The sequence below is a fragment of the Pygoscelis adeliae genome, unplaced genomic scaffold (genome assembly GCF_000699105.1).
Source record: "Pygoscelis adeliae isolate BGI_AS28 unplaced genomic scaffold, ASM69910v1 Scaffold141, whole genome shotgun sequence".
NCBI classification, from domain to species: Eukaryota; Metazoa; Chordata; class Aves; order Sphenisciformes; family Spheniscidae; genus Pygoscelis; species Pygoscelis adeliae.
This window is the reverse complement of record NW_008824231.1, coordinates 3,714,999-3,721,691: the sequence shown is the minus strand read 5'-3', so window position 1 is coordinate 3,721,691 and position 6,693 is coordinate 3,714,999. Positions and strand designations below refer to the sequence as shown.

The following is a 6,693-nucleotide window of genomic DNA, read 5'->3' as shown; positions in this document are numbered from 1 at the left end:
CTACAACTTTTTTGAGTTTTCCTCTTAAACAGGTCGCAGAAGTATAAGAGGATACAGATCTAACAAGCTTCTATTAGAGGAGAATATCCTGAATTCCATGCTGCAGACAGGCGCCTTAATGGTAGTCTAAGATAGAAAGGATTTCTTATGCCATTATCAAGATCTTTTCTGGCAGCAGCTTTCATAGCACTGTCAGATTAGAGTCCCCCTCATTAACTGTCAGCCACTATCTGTTTTTCAGTTGGAGAGAGAAGAAGGGGGGAATAATAATCCTCATATATACTGGATGGCCTCTAGGAGAGAAATGTCACTTAATGACATTTGTACAGCAGATAATACCAGGCAAAATAAAGGGCAGGAGGGAATTTTTTTTCTTTTTTTTTTCCTCCAGAACTCCTAGAAGAAATGTTTGTTACCGTTCTCTCTCAAATAGGCTTGGCAAGTGACTTGGAGGTTTTATGTCAGAAATTACTCATAGATCACTGGAGGGATAACAGAGCCCCTTTTGCAGTCCCGAGCACACTAGAATATCTTCCTTTGCACTTTGTGACTGACAGTAGCTTCCCTTCATCCTCAGGCAATGGGCAAATTAAAAGACAATCCTGGTCCCTGTGTTTTCCCTCTGATTACTGTGCACAGGCTCGCTCTCAGCTGTGTCAGACTGTGCTATTACCGCACCTCAGCTACTTTTCTTTAGATGAAGGGGGGAAAAGGAGAATTGTCTGAAGGTTTTTTTTCAGGAGACTTTTTCTTTTCCCTTGAGAAAGTTCTTCTGAGCCCTAGCTGGCAAACCTTTAAACTTAGTGTATCCTTTGTACCTTGGCAGAAGTACAAGCTACCCCCAATCATCCAGGAACAGAGCTGATTTGGTGTGTCCTCCTTCCAGGTTTTATTTCCACCACAGAATTCTTGTGTTCCTCTGCCTCAGAACATACCTAGAAATACCAAATTAAAATTTAAAGATAATTAGAAAAGATCAGGAGAAAATTTAATAGGCACAACATCTTTAAAACAGTACACAGACAGCATTTATCCTTGATTATTTCAATGATCTTATCTCTTACGATAGCTGAAAAGGCTTAGAGATTTCCACCTTCCCTCCCCACTCAGCACATGGACAGCCCAATTATTCATGAAAGAAGTATGCAAAGGCCACAGGCATCATCATGGCTCTCTAAAATCACCTTCACTGATTTTACCCAGCCTTGCAGTAGAGACAGAGTGGACAGCTGGGGAGGATAACAGCAGCAGACAAAGTCTCAAGAGAAGTCACTGCCTTGCTAAATCAGAGCTTAAGGAGGTTCCAGTAAAAGATTCAAGGAATAAAGTTAGACAAACGATCATCTTCAGTGGCAAATTCTTTGCTGCATCTTTCTTCATAGTTCTTGGCAGTAAAGTAACTGGTAATACACCTCATATGGTCTGAAAAAACCTTGTTATTTTGTACATGGAGTCCGATTGTCATATGGGTAGGAGTTTTATGCTTTGTCTATATTCAAAGGCTTGCAGCATGCTTTGCAAAACCAGATGTTGCTATATTTCTTGACAAGCCAGGCCTTAAATGTAAGCTCTTTTAGTCAACAGTTACAAGATGATAGGAAATATATTTTTCTCCTTTTTCTTTTCCTGTCTTGGACAGCATTTGTTCTTCTTTTTCCTCAGCAGTGCTGTCTGAAGCATCTTGTTCAGTCCTTGTTTTGATCTCCGTATGAAATCTGCCCAAGACAGACATGCTCCCAAATCACAGCAGAAATCGTCTGTGTCCTTGCAAGAGCAGAGAGAACATGAGCCATGTCATTGGCATTTCTTATAATCAACTTCACACACTTCTTTGGCTCCCTTTGTAGATGCATGCGAGTCTAGGCTATGCCATAGGAAGCCTAACCATAGCTACCTAATGAATTAGGAGGTAAAAGCCTCCTGACAATTTGCAAGTTTGGAGAAAAATTCTTAAATTACTAGGAAACATACTTGCAGTAAGGGAAGGAAAAAAAAAATCCAAATCACAACAATGTCTTCAGTCTTAAATTACGTGGGAAAATAGCCTAATGGACCTCAAACTAAAAGAAAAAAAAGGAAAGAAAAATACAGATCAAGTTACATGAGATGTTCACCTTGTAGCTCACTACCTTGCAAATTACCCACATGCTCTATTGCAGTGTGCTCAAAGAAAGAGAAACAATGGTAAGAGCAGCAGACAGTCAAGAACCCTGGCTATGACAGCCGGAAACAATACTGGACATGCTTGGGGATATTTCCAAAGCTGTCGGTTATCACATCACACTCCTGGTGTTGGACCAACCTAAGGACCTTGGGGACATGGCTGTGAATACAGGGATTAAAGACAGCCATGGAGGTGATTCATCCACAAAGGACTAAGCAAGCCCACCGTGGTGGCTGGTCCCAGACAATAAAGGCAATAGCTGACCTGAGGATTTTGCTGAAAAACTGATGCTGCACACCGAGTGCATGTGAGCAGTCTGGCAGCTTGTCAGCTGAAACAGAGAGAGCTGACCTTGGCATTAATCCAATATAGAAATAGTGATCATCGTGGGTTTCAGTTAGTTCTGTGTATCTGTTTCTGGACCTAACAACCCCATTGTTAATACTGTTGTAATATGTTCCTGCCATGCTTGTACCTCCATATTTCTCTACTGTTGAGAGCAATTGACCACTAACTGGCAAACAACAAAGCATTACATTCCTCCTCCTAGCAGTCTTTGAAAACAGTCTTGTGCCTTTCTGTAAAACTGTATATGTAACTTTCATGGATACCACAAGGGAAGGGAACTTCTTTCCCACTGAGCAGCATGAGCCGGGGTAGGTAACACCAGGTGTCAAAGAGATGTTTTCCAGTGACAAGTATTAGCCAGTGATGGGCAAAAGGAAAACAGGAGCTTTGTGGATCCTGAAGGGCCTCCTGTGAGTTTGTAACAGTTATCTGAATCATCATTTTTCTTCCCTTCAGCTGGAGGGAGAATGTGATCTATTAATATACTACCCTTGATGGTGGCAAGACCAGCCCTCGGTAATGCACACAAGCAGGAAGAGGCACTCACTTGGACAGCATTTATATACTACAGCATGGGAAATGATGCTCTGGACCATAAATAGACTCTTAATTGCCATAAGTGCACAGCCTGAAGGGATGTGAGGGAAAATTCCTTGAACTCCCTCCAATCAAGATACTATAGTGTGTTCATTATAAAAACAACAAAATTCAGTCTTCATGCCTTGAGAAAATAGAAACTTAGCACCTTTGACCACTGACTATCTTCCAGAAAAACCTGGAGACCCTGAGGAGTCTAAAATACATCAAACTTAGGAGCAATTCTGAGCATACTAGAAGACAGATTTATTTGTCAGAGTAAGTTTTAGCACCTTTAAAATTTAAACTGCATTTTTTTTCAACAGTAGTTGTAAGATGAAAAACAAAGGCATCAGGGACTCAAGAAGAAATAGGATCCTGGAAAAGAAGCTCTATTCTTATTAAGAGTCAGCAATTATGACTATCAAATTATCCAAATTTAAAAATACAATTGTAAAGATGTGTTACCTTAGACTCCAAGAAGCTAAAAAAAAAAGAGGTTTATTGTAGAAATGTTAACAGACAACAGCATACACAAAAAAAGGAGTGCTGTAAATCAAGTGACATATCATAAATCTAAGCAGACAATTTATGAAAGCCTTGCTGAAAATCAGTGTGCCATTCCCTTCATTCCAATGTCACCATTACCCTGCAAATATAGAACAGTTAGAGCTAATTTTTCCAGCAAGAAAAAAAAAAAAAATTGTGGCCTCAGAACATTACTAAGAAAATATGGCAGATTGGATAGAATTAGGTTAAGGGAAAAAATAAACTCTGGAGGGCAAAGCCTATGCAAGCTTGTAATAAAAACATGCAAATCTCAAAAATTGCACTGGGGCTGCACCCTCACTTCAGAATCTCAGTGCTCTTGCAACTGAACGCCATGCTTTTGCATTAGCCCAAAGCAGAGTTTTGTCCCATTTTACACTATAATTTGGCTCCAGTAAAAAGAAAATAGTGCAGCCCTTGACTGTGTGGATTTCAGAGAAACCCAGACTCTGTGCCACATGAATGGTGTATTCCTCATTGTACGCATCCCACCACGCTGGCCCCTCCATGCCCAGAGTCCCTTTTAGTTCTAAACTTCCATATAGATTTACTTATGTTGAAAGAACTGCAGTTCTCTGATTGTTCAATCCTTCTGAACAAACGTATAATGAGCAATTTTTTTCACTAAACTTGGTACAACTCCTATGACCATCTGAAAACTGATTTATAATATCACAGATTGGGCAACATAATCATGGTAGCTAAAGATAATAAATAATTATTGTTGCCATCTGGACGCTTTGAGAAGCATCCTTCTGAAGTTTGTGCTTCAGTTTCTACTGGAATCAGGCTGGTACAAAAGTAAAGAAAAACAACAACAAGTTAAATTTACATTAACAGAAGAATAGCTGCTAATTTGGAATCTACAAGGGGAAGCACTGACATTAATTTAAATGCAATTTACACAGAAATATTCATGAAATTTTGTAGCTATTTTTTAGCTTGTCAAGTATATTGATGTAGTAGAATAGTTTCCTGATTATCAGTACTTCTGCTTGCAACAGTATACATCACAACATCTGAGAGACAAGGGTTTGTTTTGATACCTTTTCCCTACCTCTGTGAATCTGGTTATCCTTAAAGCCGACAGTTATGGCATGTATTTAGCATTTGGAGTGTATTTCCCTGCATTGCTACGTTCCCTGTGGTTTGCAGGACAGACTGATAATATCATATGAAATGTTTAGACCACCTTTAGCACTGTGCTGCTCAGAGGCATGGTAGGGGAGAGTTCAGCCCTGCCCTGATACGCAGCATTGAGCATCAGCCCACTGCTATTAGTCACACACTGCAGCACTGGTGAGCAGCGACCAGTGCTAATGAATGACAGCTTTGGAAGCAGGCAGAGGTGGCCTTTTCTTTTGCTGTTCTGTGGCTACCCCTGCAGGCAAGGAAGACACAACCTTCGGCTCCCAAAACAGAGGTGCTTGGGGAGTACATGGCATTCAGGGATGTGAGCAGAGATTCACCCAGTGCTCCTCAGAGCCATAGTAGATGTCTTTGGGGCATCAAGCAAGCAAAAGAGTGAACTTGTTCATGTGGGAAGCTGGAGCTCAAGGCCTTACTCAGAGATGAGCTACAGCTATGGGAAGGGACTACATTTGAGGGAAACATTGAGGGTGAATATGATTTTTTGTAGCCCTGTCAACAGGTTTAAAAAAGGTCATGGGAGAGGTATAAAATGTGCATGGCACCCACAGGGCATGCTCTTCGTTCCACTGAAACAGCAACACAATTTCTGTCCCTGCACATTGATTTTATGATCATCGGTGCAGTGTCAATTTGCCATAGGAGAGCTGATCAAAGACCATAACTTCAGAAAATGTTTTCATGAAACAGGCTAATTCCATGTTATGGCTGTTTATTCCATGGGGGTTCACCAAAACAGTGAGTCATCATTAGCCCTTCAATTTATTTCAATTACTTGATCAAATGCAGCATATATAATCCAATTAGTATATTCTGATTCAAGTGGGCCCGCATAATGTTCTTAAAAAAAAAAAAAAAAAAGAAAAGAAGAACAGAGAGAATCCTGCCTGGAAGTAGCACACTTCGAGTGAAGTGCTATTTGGCTCTGATCTTACAAGGATGACATTTGGGTTGTTGTGAGCTTTCACAAGTAAGGCATTACAAAGTTTAACTTCTCTTAAACCGGAGTAATGCCCTGATATTCTCTCGACTGATAACATGGCTCCTCCTGGGCCACCTCGCAGATTCCTCTGTCTTGTACACCATGCTAATTTTGCTATCAATACCTGTATTGAAGGCTCTGTCCCTGGAACAAGCAGAGAGTGGGCAGTGTAATGGTTTGATCATGTTGGGCATGTTGTCGTTAGAGACAATAAAAAGTGTTTTTACAAATATATTAATGACACATGAGAGCCAAGGAGAATCTCCATCCTTTATTGGATGCGGGGGGGAACATTGTCACTGAGGATGAGGAAAAGGCTGAGGTACTTAATGCCTTCTTTGCCTCAGTCTTTAACAGGCAGACTAGTTCTCCTCAGGGTACTCAGTCCCCTGAGCTGGAAGACAGGGACAGCGAGCAGGATAAACCCCCCATAATCCAAAAGGAAGCAGTCAATGACCTGCTACACCACCTGGATGCTCACAAGTCTATGGGGCCGGATGGGATCCACCTGAGGGTGCTGAGGGAGCTGGCAGAGGAGCTCGCCAAGGCACTCTCCATCATCTATCAGCAGTCCTGGCTAACCAAGGAGGTCCCAGTTGGGAAGGTAGCAAATGTGACGCCCATCTACAAGAAGGGCCAGAAGGAGGATCCGGGGAACTACAGGCCTGTCAGTGTGACCTCGGTGCCGGGAAAGATTATGGAGCAGTTCATCTTGAGGGCACTCACAAGGCACGTGCAGGACAACCAGGGCATCAGGCCCAGACAGCATGGGTTCATGAGAGGCAGGTCCTGCTTGATCAACCTGATCTCCTTCTGTGACCAGGTGACCCGCCTAGTGGATGAGGGAAAGGCTGTGGATGTGGTCTACCTTGACTTCAGTAAGGCCTTTGACACCATTTCCCACAGCATTCTCCTGGAGAAGCTG

The 6,693-nt window shown here is 41.9% G+C and overlaps 1 long non-coding RNA gene across 4 annotated transcripts in view; it reads right to left on the bottom strand.

Moving 5' to 3' along the window:
- Positions 1-6,693, bottom strand: part of LOC103926053 — a 17,669-nt gene that overhangs the window by 3,736 nt on the left and 7,240 nt on the right. For 2 of the 4 annotated variants that reach the window (XR_664059.1, XR_664057.1), the window contains exon 3: positions 388-935. The exons of 1 other annotated variant lie outside the window; for it this stretch is intronic. This is a non-coding gene — a long non-coding RNA (uncharacterized LOC103926053). Of the gene's footprint in view, positions 1-387; positions 1,765-6,693 lie in introns of those variants that run through there. One more of the 4 variants, XR_664058.1, reaches the window with a different exon arrangement.